At 36.6% G+C, this 24,972-nt stretch overlaps 1 pseudogene; it reads right to left on the reverse strand.

Annotated features, from left to right (window-relative positions):
- Positions 1–24,972, reverse strand: part of LOC116093339 — a 53,553-nt pseudogene that overhangs the window by 11,287 nt on the left and 17,294 nt on the right.

A 24,972-nucleotide genomic window follows, 5' to 3' on the forward strand; every position in this document is an offset into this window, starting at 1 on the left:
CCAAATAGACTGGACCAGAAAAGAAATTCTTCTCATCACATAATAATCAAAACACCAAATGCACTAAAAAAAAGAAAGATTTTTAAAAGCAGTAAAGGAAAATGTCAAGTAACATAAACGGCAGGCCTATCAGAATTACACCAGACTTCTCACCTGAGACTATGAAAGCTTGAAGATCCTGGCTAGATGTTATACAGACCCTAAGAGAACACAAATGCCAGCCCAGGCTACTACACCAAGCAAAACTCTCAATTACCATAGATGGAGAAAACAAGATATTCCAGGACAAAATGAAATTTACACAATATCTTTCCAAAAATCCATCCCTACAAAGAATAATAGATGGAGAACACCAACATAAGGAGCAAAACTACACCTTAGAAAAAGCAAGAAAGCAATCTTTCAAGAAACCCACACAAAACTAATTCCACCTCTAACAACAGAAATAACAGGAAGTAACAATTACTTTTACTTAATATCTTAATATGAAAATTAATATTACCAACATATCCTAATTGACTGAAATCCAAAAATATGAGGAATTAAAAATTTGTTGACTGGCATCCAATAGTCTCTCTAATTTGGTAATTAGAGAAATAGATCCAATATTGTACAATCCATATATACTTTCTGCTTATTTGTGACAGTGTCTTGCTGAGTACCACATAATGTTCTTTTTTAAAAATATTTATTTATTATATGTAAGTGCACTGTAGCTGTCTTCAGATACCCAGAAGAGGACATCAGATAGCATTATGGATAGTTGTGAGCCACCATGTGGTTGCTGGATTTGAATTCAACCTTCGGGAGAGCAGTCAGTGTTCTTAACTGCTGAGCCATCTCTCCAGCCCCATAATGGGCTTGAAATCATGTTTCTCAGTCTCTGTATTAGTAGTATTATTTATTTCATGTTTTTACACTAAACTATGGTTTTCAGAACAGCTGACATATTTCAAAAGTACTTATACAGCCAAAAGAAATATAGACAAATAACTTGGGAGGTGGTTTGTAAGAGAACAACAAATAGTGAGACTGAATGCTTTGCTTGATGTTTGTAACTATTTGAAGTTTGAAGAAGAGGACTTTAAAAGTTACTCTTTCTCTGAGATGAATGCTTTTCCAAATTATCACAGCCAATAAACCAGATTTTTACCCTCACCTAATGTCTGTGCCACCTTCCAAGCAGAACCATTGTTCATTGAAACAGTTGGTGAATGACTTTATGGATAGACCATCCTAATACACACATACCTTTTCTTAAGTGAATGTAACCTGTTCTCTGTGGGCTGAGAATAGAGACACTCACTCAAGTCAAGCTTTGACCATAGCAGGAAGTCTGTATCCAAAAATCGTGCCTACAATTCATTCCTTGGCGTAGCAGAACTTTCAAATCTCAGCTTAGCTACTATGGAGGTAAAATCTTTGGTGATGTGAGGGTCATTGAAGTATACAGCCTTATTATAATGAAAACCAATGTATAAAAATTGTTCTTATTTTGGCCTTGTGCCAGAGTAAGAGTCAAGATTTTAAGCTCTACTAAATAGAAAACGAACAAACAAAAAGACTTTATATATTTATATTCATTTAAAATAATACTAGTAGTAATGTATTATTTTAAAATATACAGTTAATATGTTTGGAGTTGTTTAAAATTTATATTGAGAAAAACATATGTATTTTAAGTATTGCTGTAGACAAGCATCAAACAACTTTTATAATACTCATTTTTATTGTTATAATATTTTATAAATTTTAAGGAATATGACAAAAAAGTATTGTAGGTATTGAAGGGGGTCTCTGGAAGGAGTTGGGGTACAAAAGGGAAACAAGAATGTGGTTTAATTCTATTTTCTTATTATATGTTTTTTTTCACTTAATGCAAGTTTACTAAATGAATAAATGGAAGGGACATTTTCTTTTTTTTTCTTTTCTGTATTTAGGTTTGGTTTGTTCTTATTTTCTTTTTTTTTATTAGATATTTTCTTTATTTACATGTCATATGATTTTTCTTTTCCCAGTTTCCCCTCCCAGGAACAAACAAACAAACAAACAAAACAACAAGAACAAACTCCTGTCGGCTCCCCCCTCCCCATGCTTGCCAAATGTTAACAAATTCAGACAAACTGAAATCACGTAACTTTTCTCATCATAATGCGGTAAAACTTAAATCAATAAAAAGATTAAAAAAATAAGAAGTAGAGACATGATTTAAATATAACATATGCAAAGATAAAAAGGTAAAGTGCTTAACTGCAGTGATTATATCTTAAGAAGATTTAAAATTTAAGTGCCTGTTATTCCCCTCCATGGTTTTACTTCATTGTTCCTGGTGTGTCTGGGAATCAGATTATTGAATATTTCCACAGAGAATTTTCACATGGGGCCATAACTTACAAATATATGGTAGCTCTCATAGAAGTTGGACTTACAGAATCTAAGGCTTGTATGGATGGAAGCCCTTGTGGAAATAAGCCAGGTCCTCTATGTTGGTCTTTAAAAGCTCTTAGATCCTGGCTTCCTCCTTTTCCACAATTACCTTGGCCAGGACATTAATTCATCTCACTCCTGAAAAAAAAAACTAATTCATCCCTCTAATCTCATACTCTTTGATTTAGGTTAAATAACCCCTGGGTATTTTAATAACATATCCTTTTTATAGCTTTTTTGAATGCTCCTGAATACTGAAATCATCTCTTCAGGATAACCAACTTCAAGCCAGGAAGTGGGATGGGGGTGGGGGTGGGGGCACTTCAGGGATTCAGTTTTTAGAAAGAAGATCATCATCTGGATATTACCCTCCCCTGTTAGCCTGACCGAAAAATCTTGCTTTTTATAAATACATTTACCACTAGATCATATTTCTTTGAGTAGGGTTGTATTGTGAGACAAAGAGTATAGTGCAATCCTAAACCCAGTTGTGGCTCTACCCCACAAAGTTCTATCTCCTCTATCCCCTCCACCTTCCCCCTGCCTCTATGTGGGTGCTCTCCTACCCACCCAACCACTCATTCCAGTCTCAGTGTCCTAGCATTACCCTGCCTCCACAGGACCAAAGGGCTCCCCTCCCATTGATGCCAGATAAGGCAATCCTCTGCTACATATCCAATTGGAGCCATGGATCCCCCAAATGTACTATTTGGTTGGTGGTTTAGTCCCTGGGAGCTTTTGGGGGGTCTGGTTGGTTGATATTGTTGTTCTTCCTATGGGGTTTTAAACCCCTTCAGCTCCTTTAGTCCTTGCCCTAACTTCTCCATTGGGGTCCCTGTGTTCAGTCTAACGTTTGGCTGCCTGCATCAGCATCTGTATTAGTCAGGCTCTGGCAGAGCCTCTCAGGGTACAGGTATGTCCTGTCAGCAAGCACTTCTTGGTATCAGCAATAGTGCCTGGGTTTGGTGTCTGCAGATGGGATGGATCCCTAGGTGAGGCACACTCTGGATGGCCTTTCTTTCAGACCCTGCTCCACTCTTTGTCCCTACATTTCCTTTTGACAAGATAAATTCTGGATGATTATTTTTGAGGTGAGTGGGTGACCCCATCCCTCAACCAGAGGTCCTACCTATCCACTGGATATGGTCTCTACATATTCTATTTCACCTTTGTTGGGTATTTTGGCTAATGTCCTTTCTGTTGGGTCCTGTGAACCTCTTGAGTCCGTGGCATCTGGGACATTCTAGTGCCTACCTACAGTTACCTCTCTCCCACTGCTACATAATTCCTTTCAATTTCCTGACACTCTGTATTTCTCCCCCATCTCATCCCATATCTGAGTGTCCTTCTTATTTGCAGTTTGTTGTCTCTTCAGAGACATAACCTGTGAATATACATAGAGAGTGGAATATGATACTTGGATATGCATATATACATAAAAATACTCAGTTTCAATAGATGTGCTTGAGTACCAAGAATACTTCTAGTACTGTTATGCCCTGATTCTGCAGGAAACCCAGGAGAGCTCAAGAACTGCAGAGTCCACTGCAGTTTTGCATAAGAGTCCTTTATTGTGAGTCTTGACCCAGATCCCAAACCTTCCCAAAGTATAGGTAGGTCAGGAGTTCAACCATGAGCTTGGATGTCTTGGCACTTATATACAGCATAGTTAGAAATTTTTTGAATGTTTAAGGTAAAGGGGAGGGAAGGCAGGTGAGGTAAGTCATAACTAAGACACATTACCATTTGGTAGGGCAGAATCTCAAGGCTGAGAGGGAAAATAAAGAGATAAGATGCCTGTATGCACTTGCTGTCAGAGAGAACCTAGGGGGAAGGGGGACATCTGCAGAAGAGCACAGAAGCAAGCCACCTGTGTACTTCACTACCATCGAGGGAAGTATTCAGGTAATAGTGCTAAATATTTCAACAAATGCTTTTTATTGGTTGGAACAAGAAGGATAAATGAGTCTCACACTCTAGTTAATGTAAAAACATGACCTGCCCTGAATACAACTTCTTAAGCACAGCTGTTTTTCAAAGCTGACATAACTTTGAATAGACATGGGGGACACAAGAACTGGTCTGGTCCAAGCCCCCTCCATGTCCCACCTAGCACATATGTAGTGGAGACCAGCCTTGTGTGGTCTCAGTAGGAAAGGATGCACCTAATACTGTAGAAACTTGATGGGCAAAGGAGGGGGATGACTTCAGGGGCACCCTCTCAAAGTTGTAGGGGAGGTGGAGGAGACTAGGAAGGGGTGCAGTATTTGTGATGTAATAAAATAAGATAGTTAATTAATAACAATAATAAAGAAAGAAAAGTGAAATGAAAAGGAAAGGGGAAAAGAGAACATCTTGTACATTTTTTAAAAAATTTCAAAAGTGAATACTCTATATCATTTCTATACCACCTTTACTGTCTTCCATCTTCTCTTATGTGTCCCCACTCTCTATCAAACTTATGACCTCTTCTTCTAATTATTATTAGATAAATATGTATGTGTATATACACACATACATATATACATATGTATATATATATATGCACATATATATGTATATATATTAATACAACCTGCAGAGTCTATATAGTGTTGTTCATATGTATATATGTTTAGGGCTGACTACTTAGGATTGTATAACCTACCACAGGAATCATCCCTGGAGAAGAATGATTTTCCTTCTCTTATTAGCCATTCATTGTTTGTGACTCTTCATCTAGAGGTGGGGTTTTCTGATCTAGAGTTGGGGATTTCCCCAACTATGTTGGAATGTCACTTCATATAATCACTGTGCAGGTCTTGTTTGAGTGACTATGTTATGATTGGGGTCATGTATAGAAGGCACTTATACATAGAAGAACAGCACATGCTCTTTTCTTTTGACACCCATTTCTTTCTGCCCCTTATTGGTGATGTTTCCTGAGACTTGGGAATAAGAGTTGTGTTGTGATTGCATCAATTGAAAATGGGCCTTCCACAGTCAGTTCTTTGCATTATGACCAATTAGATCCATGTGAATTTTAAACAAGCTCCCTATGCATGTCTGAACACTTTAATGTGGGTACCTTTACTTTCAGTTTTGTAGGTGAAAATCTCAAAACCAATATGAACTTGAACTTGATAAAAGACATATTAAATGAAACAGATATTTTAATTTCAGGTTCTTTGGACTGCTGCTAAAACAAGAATACATGGTCTGGGTCACCAAAAATTTCCCTGAGATTGTATTGAATAGTAAGTAGTGAATCTGCCTATGCTCTTCTATGCAGATTATCAGGAAACAACTCCAACATCCTGCAACAAGGAACCTTCTATTTCTAACATGAAACAGAAGTGTTGGAAAATAGAAACCTATGGCCAGGAACAGATAAACAAAGGAAATGGACAAGGGGAGCTGGAAGAAAGGTCAATAAACAGCTCTGAAGACAATCTCTATCTTTGTTATTCCTATCCATGACTGCCATGGCTTTCAAGTTTTAGGGAGTACTTTAGAAACCCCCAGGAGATTTCAAAACACAGATCAGAAAACCCACTTACAGGGGTTCTTATTATGGGTCTGTGTAAATGCAGAATGTTTGCATTTCTAACCAGTTTCCAATGATATTGATGTACCTGAATAGTAGACCAAAATTTAAGATCCACTGTACTACAATCAAAAACAGCAGAGGCAGACAGAGGTCTGTATAACACAAATGTATCATGCAGAAATCTGTTCTTTGATATACCTCTTAACATGAGGGATATTAGTGTGATTTTATAACACAGAGCTTTTACTCTTGGGCAGAGAGGAGTAGCTGAGTTTTATCATGTGTAAACTATATCTAGACAGTGTTGATGCAAAGGCCAGTCTATTATGTTCCAGATGCTTACTCCTAGGAAATATATTTAATGTATGTATGGTGATAACAGACATATACATAATGGATGATAGATGACATCTGACAGATTAATGATAACTGACATATAGTTAGAGGATATAGAATAGGTAATTAGATTATAGACAATAGATTATTTAATAGATATGAATAAATGGATGCTAGATAGACAGAAAAATAGATGATAAATGTTTCATAGAAAATTGATAAATGATAGATATAATAGATGATAGATAGATAGATAGATAGACAGACAGATAGATAGATAATAGGTAGATAGATAGATAGATAGATAGATAGATAGATAGATAGATAGATAGGTAGGTAGATAGATGTTCAATTGTGATAGACGTGAAGTATTGAATAGAACATTGGAAAACAAGAGACAGCTTTTTTTAAATAGAATGTGCTAAGAGTATGAAATACTGGTCATAGATAAACCCACCAAGACCATCATTGAAAGTACTCCATTGCTCTTTTGTAAGGAGTTTTGAGTAGACATTTACCTAGCTGCCAGTTTCACAATTAGAAATTGCCTCAACTTTTGCAGAGTCCTTTGCTCTCACTTGATGCCACATACTCCCAAGCTAATTACTTGATTCTAGGTATGGTAACTTCAGTGAGTGCTAAGATTTACTTAGAAAGTCCTTATCAGTGGGACCCAGTGGAAGACAACTCTGACATCTCATTCAGCCTGAATCTTGATAGGGTCAACTAAAGCTGCCCAGTTGCCTTCATTTTCAATCTTTTATTATCCTTCTTGCTTCTCAATGGAGGTTTTTCCCATAGACTTTCATTTTTGAAGTACTGTAACTTAAATTTCATCTCAGCTTAAACTAATTCCTTGTGATTCAAAGTTCTATTATTTTGAGCCCTAGAGGCCAAAGATACACAATATCAGGGAAAAAGCAGAAAATATGGACAAAACTCCAAAATCCAATTCTTTGGCTTGGTTTCTGATTTTGTGAACATATCTCATTACAACATTGATTTATTCATTCTTGAGACGAACTCAAGGGTGTTGCCCAAATTGTCAGGAAATACTCACACTATTATTGGAGTTATCCCCGACACAGAGGCAAGAAAATGTGAGTTTTAGAAGTAAATTACCTCCACATACATAATCAATATAAATGAATTTTTTATTTCTCCTTCTTTGAAGATGGAACATCCATATGGCATAGTTTTTTGACCTGCTTTTCTCATTAAGAAGAAATAAAAGTGCTGGTTTTCACACAGTAAGAGGCTTTGGGCTGGGAAAGCTTTCCTAACCCAAGCAAGCAAATCTCTGTCTGGCAGCTTGCTATCATCTTCACAGAAGAAATTGTTGTTTAGCCACAGAGGATTTGTAATCACTGGTGCCAGGGACTCTGTAGATTAGGAGAGCTGTTTCTTATTGCAGGCTCTGGAAAAAAGGCCAGTGAGTCATAAAAAGTAGAATTTGACATGGACCCAAAATGCATGACCTTTTTGTAAAGCTGTGTGCCTATCATTCAGATTTCAAATAAAGATATGTCAAGGTATCTAGTATGCATCACACTGCATACTATGGGACCTGGGTCTCAGGTGCCACATAAAACCATGCTAAATAGGATAATATAAACCACTGTGACCTGCACACAGAGGATATCTGTGGTCCTATCTAAAGCAAATATGTGCTCTACTTCAGTTCCTAACTCCAGAGCATATATTAAAGTTGGCTGCCAAAATATTATCACTCTAGTGGCAAATAAAGACAAAGGATACTAACTCAAAGAAAAACCTCAAGTATGGACCCAATGGACCAAGCCTTCTTGGCTTTCCCCCAAATTCACGTTAACAGTCTAGTCTCTATGTTTTACTGTTTGTTACACAGGAAGGCAATAGCTTATCATATTTTCAAATGGGTATCAATGAAGGCAGAACATAGAAATTATTTATAGAGATGATATTATCCTCAAAAGAGAGTTCCCAAAGAAAACTTGGATCTTTAATCCACTTATTAAGCACACTAAAACTTTTAATGCCAAGCATCATTACCTAATAATGAATTTGCACTCAACTCTTCCCTCTTGTCACTCCTTTTTAGAAAGATAAGGGACAATGTTACTTCAGTTAGATCTGGATGACAACCATCCTCCTGGGAGGATCAGACATCTCTCTGGCAAATTGGAACTTCTAGGAGAAAAATTAAAGCTGAGTTACCTTCAAGGTTGCCCTACATTTTAATTTCCATAGGATTAATGTTCCCCTACCCTCCACCATTGTCCTTTACTCTTTTCTGTGTTTCTTTCTTTTTTATTGCATATTTTTTCTTCTGAAAATTATAAGAGAATTGTCTCTAAAAGATCATTATATAAAGAACAGATTAAAGTGAGAATTAAAAGAAAACATGTTTTGCATGTTTCTTGTGGATCTTGTAACTCTCAGATCCCAGTCTATAAGACTACCAGTCTCCTGGTCTGAAAAAAAGTAGGGAATTATTTTATCACTTACTTACCTAAGGTTGTTTGGAAGATTAAATAAGAAACAACATGCATAACTCTATTCAGTTTCTGGTCCTGAGAGATTGGTTCAGGTCAGTGTTTATTGTCATTATATTGAGGATTAATTGAGGATAAAATTCAGAGTCATCTGCTACTGGGTAGAACTGGATATGTTTCAGTTAATAAAACATAAATATGGGTTTATAAAGTTTTGTCTTCTTTTCTTCTAGGACAGCACAATTATCTCACTGCCACAACAAAGTGTCTGCTAACTCAATGATGAGTCATAACTCCATAAACCAGAATAACCTTGTATCTGACCTTTCACTACTTCCTCATGCCATAACCCTAGCTGACTGTAGAGCTATGGGGAATATGAAAACACTGGTAGATTCTATAAGTTTCGTGGGTAAAGACATTCAAGTATCCCAGATACATAACCAAACCCATGTAAGCAGCAAATCTAAATGTGTTTGATGGCAAACTTGTGGCAGGTTTCATTTCATTTATTATCACTTTATAATCTGTAAGCTTTGGTGAAGGAATACCTGCTGCTATCTGGAAAGCAAACTGCATAAAGAGATAAGAATTACAGATTCTGTGCAGAGAGGTACAGATTAACTTCATCAACATAGAACAGACTTTGGAGAAGCTAATAACAGTCCTATATATTTAAGTCCAGTATAATTTGGGGAAAAAAAAAAAACCTCCTGGTGTAATACAATCCCTATTGCACAAGCAAGTGTAATTACATTGAATCTTAATGCAGGGTGTCATTTCTTTCACAAAGATGGGTTCCTAGAGATGTGCTACCTGTACTAGCTTAAGGGCCTAAGGGTCAGGCCTGGTCTTAATCATACAGACAGCTTAGTGACTGCTTGGGCTATTAGCTACCTCTAGTCCAGAATGTAGGAGCTTAATATGGTCTGGACCAACAGATAACACCAGGCTATTATCTACTTTCAATTCTCAGCTTTATGGATGGAATAACAGGCTTTTCATTGTTCCCTTTGGAAATAATTCCATGTGGAATTATTATTATTCCATTCCTGGTTTCTCTGGAAATCTGTGGGTGCAAAGACATTTGTGCTATGCTCCCAACACTTTGGCATCATGTTATAAGATTTGTTTTTCAATTCTAAATTACAGTATTTCCTATTTATCTTTGAAGCAGAGTATCATAGGGATATTATGAAGATCAAGTAAACAGTTTTATAAGGTAGCCTCAGAGATACATTTAAGGCCCACAAAACATATGGCACATTTTGAATTTTTTTTCATTTTTTATGCAATATCTGAAAGGTTGAATACAAAAAAGTGTTATTTTAGCTGAACAATAACAACAACAACAAAACAATAGTCATGCTTCAGGGAAAATGTGTAAGATTACCTAAACAGCATCTAAATAATCCCTTTAACTAGCAAAGTAGAAAAGTAGAATTCCTAAAACTGATGTCTTTTAAACTCTGCTCATGTTTGAATAAACTCAATTCAAAGACAGGGCTTAGCTCTTCTTATCTGGCCCACAATGAATTTTCTTGTTTAATACCCCTTACAAAAAAAACTAGTCCATGTGTATTTGGTATGTTTCTATGGCAACTGCCCTGAATACATACATACATATATACATATATATGTGCATATATATGTATATATATATTTGCTATGTTTACATATGGATCAAGCTAGATACAATAGTTATTCTATTAAAATAAATTTTTATGGGATTTTAGGTAGCTTCACTGTTCTGTAATTTTTCATAAATTTTAGCAAAACTTATTGCTAAAACTAAGAGTTTAGCTCAACATAGTACTAAAAATGTATTTGTCTCCTAGGGCAATTTTTTTCCAAAATGGTAGTGTGGCTTCAGGCATATTCTCACTACTTAGAAAGCAGTGATGAGACATAGCCAGAGGCCTTGCAGAAGGTGTCAGCATTACAGATGTAAAACTGAATCTGATGTCAGTGAAATACAGATGAGAAAGTAGATAAAAACATCTTTCAAATAATGGTAATGAGCTTGGTTATTTCAAAATCACCTGGGGAATTTTGAAAATGTACACATTTCAGAATCCATCTCTGCCCACTGCTTAGAGTCTGATTGCATCCTTCTTGGGATAGGCTTAGGAATCTATATTATAAAGCTTAATTTCCAGCAGTGTATACTGTCATATAGTCCCAAAACCTACTAAAAGTACAGGTTTTGTGGCCTCAACTCTACCCCAATCTTAGAGAGTTCTGTGTCATCTAGAATCTGAATTTTTAGTATTTCCTGAGTTAGTCTTACAAATTGATAAATTTCACTATGGAATTGGATTAATTCAGTACCTTCTTTTAGAAAGAACTTGAAATCCAGAAAAAATAGAAGACAAAAATAGGCCAACCACCAAATAGAGATCCTCTAGGATACTCTGGGAAGGTGAATAATCTATGCTCAGAAACATTTGATGGACATATATGTGACTAGTTATTATTTCTAGTAGTGGAGAAAAAGTGCTCAATATAGGTCATAAAAGAAAAAGTACAAAGTCAAGACACAAACCAATCAACCTAAATATTAAATGTTGTGTTTGATTAGCTATACTTGAAATTCTGAGAAGTATTTGCTATAGTCTCAATCTTCACATATCCTCAAAGGCCACACATTAAAATCCTAACACCCTGGGAACTTTGAAAACTAAGAACTTCAGGGAGCTATTAGGTCTTCAAGACTGAACTTTGTGACTAGAACAATCTTCAGGAAAGTGGCTTGAACAGACCTGCGGTTCCTATGCTTTTATAACATATGATAACAGGAAATATTCTTTTTATGCTCTAGGAGAAGGATCCTTATCAGATACTCTCTCATTTGTATTTTGTTCTTAAAATTCTCAGCCTTCAAAACTGTGGTAAAGAAATAGTCAGGTGGTTTATAAGTCAACCAGTGTATGTCACTTCATTATAGCAGAAATGGATAAGACAATAGATATAAGGGCTTTACAGGCAAAGGGGGGACAGTAAGAACTAAACTTGTCTTGGAACGCTTCCTTAAAGAAGTAAAGTGAGTTCAGTAAAGTACTATCAATAACATGGAAAATGTAGAAGGCAACTCAGTAGAGGTCAGTATGAAATTTTGAGCTATCACACTTTCAAAAATATGTCCATCATCCACCTAAAAATATCTAGTCCATAATATTTGTTTCCTCACATGTAGAATGCAGTCACTGAATCATGCTGCACATAACAATGCATAACAAAAATACTTTGTCCCTTACTTCGAGATCATACAATGTTGAACAGGAGGAACTCTTCTGTCTGTAGAATGAAGCAAGAAGTCACACATGATGAAAAATTGTGTTTATGAAAATCACACCAGCATCCAGTCTTCCTAAGCTTTGGGGGCATATATTCAAGATAGAAAAACAAAAGCACTGTGTGCAATACATAGTATGGTACCATGAACTATTTTCCCTAAAGTCTATTATTATATAGTGAAAAATATAAAGGTAAGAGAGAGAAAGAGAAGGAGGGAGAGAGAGAGAGAGAGAGAGAGAGAGACAGAGACAGAGAGAGACAGAGAGAGAGAGAGAGAGAGAGAGAGAGAGAGAGAGAGAAATAGAAAGATAGAAATAGAACCTCAGAACCCCCTAAATAAAATGTCAGGAAATTAAAATTAAGGGCCAGGAGAGATGATGGCTCAGTGGATAAAACTTTTACCATGTAAGCATAGGGATCTAAATTCCCATCCTAGAGTCTATAAAAAAATTGAGCATGTTATAAAATATATCCACATGTAGGCTGTGGAATGTAAGCATCAGAAGTGACATGAAAATGCAAAAACACATAATACTCACAAACATCACAAACCTTACACAGATCATACACAGAGACATCATGTGCACATATACACACATATACATATGAAAGATCTTTTGAAAAAAACTAAAATTTAAAAATTTTAAGGTTAGCAATGGTATTCTATCCTCAGGTCATGGAAGTTTGAGGAGGGCACTGATTCCTCTTGGATGTAATGCATCCACAAAGCTTTTCTAAGAACCCTCACACTGTAATGTACTATTTGTTTGATATTTTCCAACACCATGGCAAAGCATGTAACAAAGAGAGCTGAAGAATAGTTTGACAGATTAGCAGGAATGGTGTCTACTTAGTGATGTCATTATCCATTATACCAATAAGAACATGCAGTCAGGAAGCTTACAAAGAACTGGTTACTGCAATGTCATATATCAGTAAAGGAATACTCAAGAATGCAAAAGGTTATGTCTAGTTACAGATGAAATCCATTTTAACTACTCTTAACAGATCAAAAGAATGAGCAACAAAAAATGCAGGGTTGGATAGAGACAATAAGAAATTTGTCTGTGGGTGTTTTCTGCTCTTCTGGAAACTGTATTAGCTGCATGGTTAGGGATCATAATTCACATTCGGATATTTTCTGCCTCTATGCATTTGCAGCCCTTAGGGCAAACAACAATATGAACTAACTAGTACCCTCAGAGCTCCCAGGGACTAAACCACTAACCAAAGAGTACACATGGTAGGACTCATGGCTCCAGCAGCATGTGTGTAGTAGAGGATGGCCTAGTCGGTCATCAGTGGGAGGAGAGGTCCTTGGTTCTATGAAGGTTCTATACCCCAGTGTAGGGGAATGCCAGGGCCAGGAAGTGGGAGAAGGTACGTTGGTGAACAGGGGGAGGGGGGAACAGATTTTTATTTTTTGGAGGGGAAACTGGGAAAGGAGATATCACTTGAAATGTAAATAAAGAAAATATCTAATAAAAAATGAAAAAATACTATAACTACAATTTGATTAGTATTATTTTGCCATTGAGGTTTGAAATCATTAATATTCTTCAAGATATGAATAAAGGCAAACCAAACCTGTAGTTCCTGTGGAAGTAAACTCTCTCTCTCTCTCTCTCTCTCTATATATATATATATATATATATATATATATATATATATATATATATATATAGCTCATGGTGTTATATATATATATATATATATATATATATATATATATATAAATATATTAACAGTCCATACAGAAATTTAGGGCTCATGGGGCTTAAGTAAATCTCAGTTGTGTGAGTCATACCTACTGAAATAGACTCTTGCCAAACATTACTTAAAATTAATAAATTACAATAAATTATGAATGGTATAATTATAGAATATGAACAATTATTTTTTAACAATTTAAGTGTAAACATAAAATCATTTATAAAGCTATTTTCTTTCTCTCCATACTCATCGAAAGAAATATATGGTAATTTTCTATTTGTATGTATTTTTTAAAGATGGACTGTCACTCTGTATTTCATGTTGTCTTAGAACTCTCCACATAGCCCAGACTAGCCTTGAACTCATGGCAATCTTCCCAACTTAGCCTTTTTAGTGTTTGGATTGCAAACATAAGTTCTAATTCCAAACACTTGGTTCTAATGGAGATAAAAGAGACATTTTTCAAATAGAGGCCATATTAAATACTTTTCATAGAATTCAAAGGTAATTCTTAGGATATGTATGGGCTGCAACACCTAACAAAGATGAATTATTCTTATCATAGACTTTGTCCAGGTTTCAGGACAGCATTGTAAAGTAAAGGGGAAGCAATTTCAAGAGGTATATTATTAAATGATGTGTTTACAAGATATGGTTTCTTAGTGCAGACAGCCCTGAATCTTGGCCCAGCATAGAGCCTCAAATGCCCCTACACTGTAATGTGAGATCCTCCATCCTCCACAGTTCTCAAAACCCTGCATCCTGCAAGACATCTGGAGGAATCTAAACTTGGTAAGATCAGAGAGAAGAAATCCTCACTCCAATCAGCTTCCTCTTGTTTTATTTGTAACCAGATTGGGAAGACCTGCTCTTCTCCTTTGCTCAGAGAGTGAGTTGTGCACAACAGATGAGAGGCTGCAGGAGCTCAGAATGCTGTGAGTAGCACAACAGACAAAAAAGCTCAAATCCTGACCTTTAAGCATAGAGATCTGTGTATTCCTTTTCAGCATGCTGACCTGTACTCAAAAGCATTCCCTTTCGAAATCATATAATTAGATTAAATAGTTTTAATAATGTTAGAGACAAAGAATATTCTTGAAGCATGCCAAATTATCATGATGACACAAAAGTTTCTTCTTCCCTTCCAAAGCTACATTAGGTTGTAGGATTTCAGTTACCTCCTTGGACTGAAGTAACTGCTACAGCTACTATCAAACTGCAATAGTCATGCTATAATTCTTAGGATATAATAGGATATCTTAGGATAATAAGCTATGCTTATTACCTCATGTAATAAGACTGAAAATCAAAGAGCAGATCCCTGCATAGTACCTGTGTGTTGTGCACAGATCTGTGTCTCCTTCTGCTATTACTGACTTGACATGAGACATTTGTTTTGGGTTTATGATTCCCCACTCTTCAGAGTAAGTAACTCAGAAATATTTGAAAGGTAATATGTTTTCTTTATGTAAGGTTCCCTATATCTATATTCTTTTCTACATATTCATTGAACCACTATTCTTCTGTCAACATTCAGTGGTAGTAACAACATCTCATTGTGTCACTGTATATGCAGTCTTCTACTTACTTGTAACGTGTTCTTATGAACTACATAGGCAAATACATAACCTACTAAATGGTCAAAGTCTAGACAAAAGTAATCTGTCTAGACTCACAGACTATGAGACAATTATGTAGATTATTTTCACTCAGAATCTGTCCATTCTTTGAGATCAAAGATTTTTAGTTCCTATGCTATCTAACCCCTCTTTCTTTTGAGCCATTAGTGTGTTTTCCTTCTCTGTATAAGTTCCACAATGGAATAATATATGTAAAAATGAATGGTGTCATCTACAAGTATAACTTCATATGTTGTAATTAGTGCTACTAAGAACTACCAGATGGATGATGGCTCTGAAAATACAGCAAGAACTTTAAAATATCTATCAATCTTTCTGCAGTGTGTCTATCTATCTATCTACCTACCTATCTATCTATTTATCTATCTATCTATCTATCTATCTATCTATCATCTATCTATCAACTATCATCTATCTTCTTCCTGGTGTAGGTCCCTTTATTTAAATATTTGTTTATTTGGTGTGTGCTTGGCCTGCACGCCATGGTGGGCATGTGAAGGTCAGAGGACAATTTACAGGACTCAGTTCTCTACCCTCTCTGGCTGGCCACTGGCCCAGGCAGCCTCCTGTGAGGGCCATCCTCACACTATAGCTTCTTGTTCTTGCTCAGCTGGTTGTGACGCCTGATATTCTGTTTGCAAAGCAGTCCCAGTACTCTCAGCACTCCAGTTCTAGTCCCTCTAGCTTTTTGGGGGAACCAAAGTTCACCTGGAATAGCCATGTGGGGTACTCGGAGTCTGGCTTCAGGGCCACATCTTGGCCTTCCTTGTAGATGTTGAGCCCATGACATGTGTGGTGAGCTGAGTGGGGTCTTTGCACACCTCAGGGTCCTTCAGGTCTTCAGCGGCCACGCCACCCTTGCCGCCCTTGCCGGCTGACTTCTTGGCATATTCCTGGATAAAGAATTCTCCAGGTCTCCTGGACACCAGGAGCACTCAGGGATGCCAGCGGACCCACACCCGGGAAGCCCGGAGGAGACAGGCGGCCTCCATGACACTTGCCGGCCTCTCCCACATCTATCATCTATCTTTCTATCTCTATCATTTATCTATCATTTACCTATCTATCTTCTATCTTTCTATAATCTATCATGTGTCTATCTAACATCCACTTATCTATCATATATTTATATATCTATCATCATCTGTTTCTATGTAACTTTATCAACTATCTCTTAACCTACCTACATACCTATTACCTATCATCTCTTATCATGTCCCTATTCATCTCCATCAATCACCTATCTATATTTATCTATACACATCTCTTATCTATCTGTTATCTAGCATGTATTTATGTCACTTACTTAGAGCATATCTATATCATCTACCCATCTTTCTGACATCCAACTATGTCATTTATCATGTTGTCTATTATCTGTCTACAATTTATTATCTCTCAAATCTAACATATAGTTTCATCTCTTTCTCAATTTATTTTTATCATATATCTATGTGTATCTGTTTTTGTAATCTGTCATTAATTTACCATTAATCATCACTTTTCTTTATTTGGCTTATATATTTATTATTTATATATCAAGCATTTATTATCGCTATATCAGTCTATGTGTTTATTAATCTAGCTATCTACTGCAGTAGATAATCTACTATATATGTTTACCAATCAACTACCATTTATCTCTCTTATATACCAATTGTCTATCATTTATCTCTGAAGATATGATCTCTTTCTCTATATACAAATATTTCATCATCTTCACTATATATGTATACATACATATACATATATGTCTTCATTATCATCATCATCACCATTTGTGTATCCTTTCCTTTTCCTCCCTATTATAAAGATATTGTCAGTGTTGTATTGGAGTAAGAATTAGTTATGAAATTGAGTTAACAAATATTCTTTTGTGGGTTTAATGTTTAGAAATGTAGATTATTTAGAATATATGTTAATGTTTGAATTTCCATAATAGATTCAAGCATAACCGTCTGAAAAAAAAACTAGAGTTTTGTAGTAAGATCTACAGTTTTTTCAGCTCAAAGACTCAGTCATGTAAAACTAACTGAAATATTTAACATTCTTAATTAAAAATGCTTTGAGGAACTAAACAGATTTTTCTCATAATTCAAAAAAAGAATACAGATTGAGATCAGTGTTAACAGCAATGATTTCCAGAAAAGACTACTGAGGACAAATTCAAGCTATTACCATAGGAAGAAACATCAAGGCTTCAGATTTCTACAATATAAGTGCTATCTTATGACCTTATTAGTTCTGCAAGGATAGGGAAGCAATCCATATATTTCTAGTCAGAGTATTGACTCAGTCATGTAGTCATGTGTGTTAGAGCATCATTTCACACAATCATTATTTTAGCACCATTAAATGTCTTTGTAAATACATTTTTGTTTTGACCTCTACTTTATTACCACACTGATAAATCCAGGTATCTTATTAGCCATTATATTTCTCAATAAGAAATATAAATAGCTTTCTGGTTTGAACTTGTGCCTGGAGCAGACCTGGGGCTCCAGTTCTGTACCCACTACTTTAATACCTGGGAGTCTGACTCCCAGGTGCTTTGAAACACCCAGAATCACAGAAACACAGGTGCTTTAACACACTTGATCACACATGATCACAGAGGAAGCTCGACTCCCAGGAGATCAGACACACTCAGGATCACTGGAGCTCTGACACACTAAAGATCACAGTTGAGGTCATATCTTTCCAAATACCCAGCATAACTGGGACATCCCCACAGGAACCAGAAACACACAAACCCCTGCACAGTCAGAGGAATGGGTTCTTTCCAATTTGTTCCTGTGCCCAAAGCAGACCCAGAGAAAGCATGACTCCAAGGAGCTCTGACACAACAGGATCTCTGGAGTTTGGTCACACCGGGATTTCAGGATCCCCAGGATTTCAAGATCTCAGAGGCAGTTTGACTACCAGGAACTGTGACACACTCAGAATCTCAGGATTATAGGATCTCAGAATCACAGGATCACAGACACAGCTGGACTCTGAGTAGTTCTAACACAACCAAGATCACAGGAGGAACAGGTTTTAGTCAGAGACAGCAGGTAGCACTAGAGATAACCAGTTGGCAAGAGACAAGCATAAGAACATAAGCAACAGAAATCAAGGCTAGTTGGCATCATCACAACCCAGTTCTCCCACTACAGCTGTGGATTGATGTCTATATGCAGATAAAGGCAGGCACAGGATAAGGTGAGAGGCTGTGATTGGGCAGTGGAAAAGGTAGGCAGGCAGGGAGTTTTGGAGACTGGAGAGAAAGATCAGAGGGAGAAGGAAGGAAAATAGAGGAAGAGGAAGATGATCCAGATTCTGCATGTCTTTAAATAACAACAGGTAGCTATGAATATAATGAAAGGATAGAATGATTAGGATAACGTGTCTGATCTAAGTGGGCACCTTGTATCATTATCAATTGGCTCTGAAATTATTGTGTGGGCATCTTGTGAATTGAGAAATTATTGATATATAAATCTGACTTTTTAAATTATAAGCTTCTAGAGTTTTGATTTACTGGGTTAAGGAGATTTGTGACAGCTAACTTCAGGGGGTGATGACTGAGCAGGAACTAGCAGCTCTGGCTCAGGGAAACCAAAGCTAGGAACACCACTGCCAGGGGTAACCTATAAGTAGCAAGACCACCAGGGCAGAGAGTAGCTGGATATAGTGAGGGATGGTGCAATTTTTTAATATATCCCACAACAAAAACAAGTTCTGGATACCCCACCAAACTGGGAAAGCAAGATTTGAATTTAAAATCACATCTCATGATGATGATAGAAGACTTTAAGAAGGACAAAATAACTACCTTAAAGAAATACAGGAGAACACAGGTAAACAAGTACAAGCCCTTAAAGAGGAAACACAAAAATCCCTTAAAGAATTACAAGAAAACACAACCAAACAGGTGAAGGAATTGAACAAAACCATCCAGGAGCTAAAAATGGAAATAGAAACAATAAAGAAATCATAAAGGGAGATAGCTCTGAAGATAGAAAACTGAGGAAAAAGATGAGGAGTCATAGATGTAAGCATCACCAACAGAATACAAGAGATAAAAGAGAGAGTCTCAGGTGAAGGAGATGCCATAGAAAACATTGACAGAACATTCAAAGAAAATAAAAAATACAAAAATATCGTAACCCAAGATGTCCTGGAAATTTAGGACACAATGAGAAGACCAAACCTAAGGATAATAGGTATATATGAGAGCGAAGATTCCCAACTTAAGAGGCCAGTAAATATCTTCAACAAAATTATAGAAGAAAAAGTTCTTAACCTAAAGAAAGAGATGCCTGTGAACATACAAAAACTCCAAATAGACTGGAACAGAAGATAAATTTCTCCTGTCACATAATAATCAAAATGTACAAAACAAAGAAAGAATATTAAAAGCAGAAATGGAAGAAGGTCAAGTAACATATAAAGACAGACTTATCAGAATTACACCAGACTTCTCACCAGAGACTATAAAGCCAGAAGATCCTGGGTGATGTCCTACAGACCCCAAGAGAACACAAATGCCAGCCCAGGCTACTATAACCAGCAAACTCTCAATTACTGTAGATGGAGAAACCAAGGTATTCCAGGACAAAACCAAATTTGCACAATATCTTTCCACAAATCCAGCCCTACAAAAGATAATAGATGGAAAACTACAACACAAGGAGGGAAACTACATCCTAGAAAACAGAAGACAGTAATCTTATTTCAACAAACCCAAAAAAAGGATAGCCACGCAAACATAATTCAACCTCTAACAACAAAAATAACAGGAAAAAACAATCACTATTCCTTAATATCTCTTAATTTCAATGGACTCAGTTTCCCCAATAAAAAGACATAGACTAACAGATTGGATATATAAACAGGACCCAACATTTTGCTGCATACAGGAAACACACCTCAGTGACAAAGACAAGCAGTACTTCTGAGTAAAAGGCTGGAGAAAATTTTTCCAAGCAAATGGTCCCAAGAAACAAGCTGGAGTAGCCATACTAATATCAAATAAAAGCAACATTCAACCAAAAGTTATCAAAAAAAATAAGGAAGGACACTTCATACTTATCAAAGTAAAAAGTCTATCAAGATTAACTCAGTTCTGAATATCTATGCCCCAAATGCAAGGGCATTCACATTCATAAAAGAAGATACAAATTGGAAAGGAAGAAGTCAAAATATCACTGTTTACAGGTGATATAATAGTATACTTAAGTGACTACAAAAAAAATTCTACCAGAGAACTCCTATAGCTGATAAACAAATCAGAAAAGTGGCTGTATATAAAATTATCTTAAATAAATCAGTGGCTTTCCTCTACTCAAAGGATAATCAGCCTGAGAAAGAAATTAGGGAAACAACACCCTTCATAACAGTCACAAATAATATCACATACCTTGGTGTAACTCTAACCAAGCAACTAAAATATCTGTATGACAATAACTTTAAGTCTCTAAAGAACGAAATTGAAGAAGATCTCAGAAGATGGAAAGATCCTCCATGCTCATGGGTTGGCAGGGTTAATATAGTAAAAATGGCCGTCTTGCTGAAAACAATCTGCAGATTAAGTGCAATCCTCTTCAAAATTCCAACTCAATTCTTCATAGTTAGAAATAGTAATTTGCAAATTGATTTGGAATAACAAAAATCCCTGGATATCAAAAATTATTCTCAACAATAAAAGAACTTCTGGGGGAATCAGCATCCAGGATCTCAAGCTGTAGTACAGAGCAATAGTGATAAAAAACTGTTTGGTATTGGTACAAAGACAGGCAGGTAGATCATGAAATAGAATTGAAGAACCAGAAATGAATCCACACACCTATAGTCACTTGATCTTTGACAAAGGAGCTAAAAACATCCAGTGGCAAAAAGACAGTATTTTCAACAAACAGTGCTGGTTTAAATGCAGTCAGTGTGTAGAAGAATACACATCAAGCCCATCTTATCTCCTTTTAGAAAGTTCAAGACCAAGTGGTTCAAGGATCTCTAGATAAAACCAGATACACTGAAATTAATAGAGGAGAAAGTGGGGAAGACCCTTGAACACATTGGCACCAAGGAAAATTTCCTAAACAGAACACCAGTGGTTTATGCTCTAAGATCAAAAATAGACAAATTGGACCTTATAAAATTGCAAAGCTTCTGTAAGGCAAAGGACACTGTCAATGGGACAAAATAGCAACCAACTAATTGGGAAAATATCTTTACCAATCCCACATCTGATAGAGGGCTAATAAACAATATATACAAGCAACTCAAGAAGTTAGACTCCAGAGAAGGAAATAACCCTATTAAAAATGGTGTACAGAGCTAAACAAAGAATTCTCAATTGAGTAATCTTAAAAGGCTGAGAAGCACCTAAAGAAATGTTCAACATCCTTAGTCATCAGGGAAATGTAAATCAATACAACCCTGAGATTCTACCTCATACCAGTTAGAATGGCTAAGAGCAAAACTTAGGTGACAGTAGATGCTGGTGAGGATGTGGGAAAAGAGGAGCACTTCTTCATTACTGGTGGGATTGCAAGCTGGTTCAACCACTCTGGAAATCAGTCTGGTGGTTCCTCAGAAAATTGGACATAGTAATACCTGAGGACCCAGCTATATCATTTGTGGGCATATACTCAGAAGATTCTCCAACATACAGTAAGGACACATGCTCCAGTAAGTTTATACCAACCTTATTTATAATAGCCAGAAGCTTGAAGGAACCCAGATGTCCTTCAACAGAGCACTGGATACAGGAATTGTGGTACTTTTACACAATAGAGTACTATTCAACTATTAAAAACTATGATTTCATGAAATTCTTAGGCAACTAGATGGAACTAGAAAATATCATCCTGAATGAGCCAACCCAGTAACAAAAGAACACATATGATATACACTCACTGATAAGTGGACATTAGCCCAAAATCTCTGAATACTCAAGACACAATTCACAAACCTCATGAAGCTCAAGAAGGAAGACCAAAGTGTCGCTACTATAGTCCTTCTTAGAATGGGGAACAAAATACTCATCGGAGGAAATTTGGAGACAGTGTGAAGGAGAGACTGAGGGAAAGACCATCTAGAGACTGCCACACCTGGGGATACATCCCATATACAGACACAAAACCTAGACACTCTTGCAGATGCCAAGAAGTGCTTGCTTTCAGGAGCCTGATATAGCTGTCTCCTGAGAGGCTCTGCCAGAGCCTGCCAAATTCAGAGGTGGATGCTCAAAGTCAACCATTGGACTGAGCACAGGGTCCCCAATGGAGGAGTTAGAGAAAGGAATGAAGGAGGTGAATGGGTGAGGAGGGAGGCAGAAGTGGGTGAGCATCCTTATAGTAGCAGAGGCAGGGGGAATAGGATAGGAGGTTTCTAGAAAGGAAAGCTGGGAAGGGGATAACATTTGAAATAAAAACAAATAATATATCTCATAAAAGAAAAAAGAAAGAATAAGAAGTGTAAATAATTCCAAGCAGACTAACAGAGTTTTGATGCCTTCTGTGCTATCCTCATTTTCAGTAAACAGGCATTTACTAGCCTGTGGCTCTTGAGAAGAGTCACTGTGAATGACACTTATTGATGTTTTGTATGTGCCTGAACAATTGCCCAACATTCAAAAAATTAGATGGAAAGCAGAATAAACCATTATCCCTCCTGATTCATGTTATTCCCAATAAGAAACTTGAAATTTCTTGTAGTTGGAAATGTCTCACTGAATTAAATAAATCTTTACCTGTTATCTTGCTATCTAGCTGTCACCAAATCAAAATGGCCATTTTACCCAGGTACTAATTCTTGAAAATACTAGAATAGTACTATGTTCCTATGGTCCATTCTTACTGCCAGCACAAAATGTCACTGGCAGGTTTTCCCCATAGAATACTGTATTTGGGCTCATTTAGATTCAAGTTAAAGAAACTATCTCCCAGCTTAAGGAAAACAATAGATTTTACTTTACAGTACCAGAGACAACTTAGTGCAAACATGGGCAGCATACTTTATCACTCATAGCACCTTCAACAGTCTGAGCTGCCTCTGTGAAGCATGAAGGATGTCACTGTTGTCTCTCAGTTTCATGGCATACACTAAGAGTTTATCCTAATATCAAGCATAGCATGGAATGGGTGCTGTAAGTATTTGAATGATCAACTGAATGGGTTTCCTCTGCCTGAGGGGGAGAATCAGCTACACTGCACAGCTTTTTCAGAACTGCTTTTTAGAACTGCTGACTCACTAGCGTATATTTGCTTTAAAGTTTAGAACTCCTAGGAATAGTATCTAGTTTTCCCAACTCTAACAGTGGATTGACTCCCCTCTGTTGTCTAATTGGTTCATCCTGCATGGCTGGGGGATTATGTAACATGACTGGTATAAAGGCAGATGACAGAAAAGAGACATTTTCTGAGCAGAGTCCCAAGATGTTTTAGGTAAAATTGTTATTGAATACTCACCAAAGCTCTTCTAAATATTTATATCCACAGGTTACTTTGTAGTGTGACTATGACATTTTCCCTGTTACAAGAGTCCATTTCTTATTGTTCACATCTGGACAGGAATTTTAACTTCCTCAGAGTAACTAGAATTTCTGAACCAATGTCTCAAGTGGCCTTGAGTGTGTTGTTCCTTCATGGGAGGAATTTCCTTTGCCTGCTAGCTACAGGAAGTCCTATATCAGTAAGAAACTACTACTAGACATGCGAACAAGACCATGCTGAATATATTGACCCTAATGAAGCCTATGTTACTCCTCCTATATGCGTGATCCCAAGCAATATTACTAAATATAGAGCAGATACACAAAAAGGCTTAGGCTTTATACCTTTATTCTTTGAAATAACATGATGAAGAAATGGATAACTGATGAAGTTTTCATAATGTTTAGCATTTTTCTTTGTTATTTAACTGGTTAGGAAGGTACTAACAGTTGAGCCTTAAATTGACACCAAAGATTATGTTAATAAGTTAACTACTTACCAATATTCCAAAGATAACCCTGCTTAAAAGAGAAAGAAATGCTCTTGAAAGGACTTTCTGGGCACTAGAATAAAAATGATCTAAATATGTCTCTTGTTTCCTATTCTTCTTAGTTGTTATGTTGCATAAGTCAGTGACCTTGGTTTAGTAAGAACTGAAATACATGTAGTCAACGAGTTTTAGATACCACTTACTGCATAGCATACATGATTTATTTATTTATTTATTTATTTATTTATTTATTTATTTATTTATTTAGTGCATGTTTGTGAGCCTGCAAATTTGTATGTGCACAGTGTGACTACTGGTGTTCTGGAGGCCAGAAAAGGACATATAATGCCATGGAAATAGAATTTGAGCTTGTATGAGCCACCCAATATTGGCTGAACTCAGGTTCTAGAAGAGCAATGTCTGCTTTTAACCACTGAGACATGGTGCAACCCCATGAGTCAGTTTGTGTGTGTGTGTGTGTGTGTGTGTGTGTGTGTGTGCCTTGAAAATGAAATGAGGGCCATTTTCTCTCGGGTGAGTTTCTGAGACCTGAGCAGCCAGCCGGGAGCCACAGGCCCCACGACTC

The sequence above is a fragment of the Mastomys coucha genome, unplaced genomic scaffold (genome assembly GCF_008632895.1).
Source record: "Mastomys coucha isolate ucsf_1 unplaced genomic scaffold, UCSF_Mcou_1 pScaffold16, whole genome shotgun sequence".
In the NCBI taxonomy this organism is placed as follows: domain Eukaryota; kingdom Metazoa; phylum Chordata; class Mammalia; order Rodentia; family Muridae; genus Mastomys; species Mastomys coucha.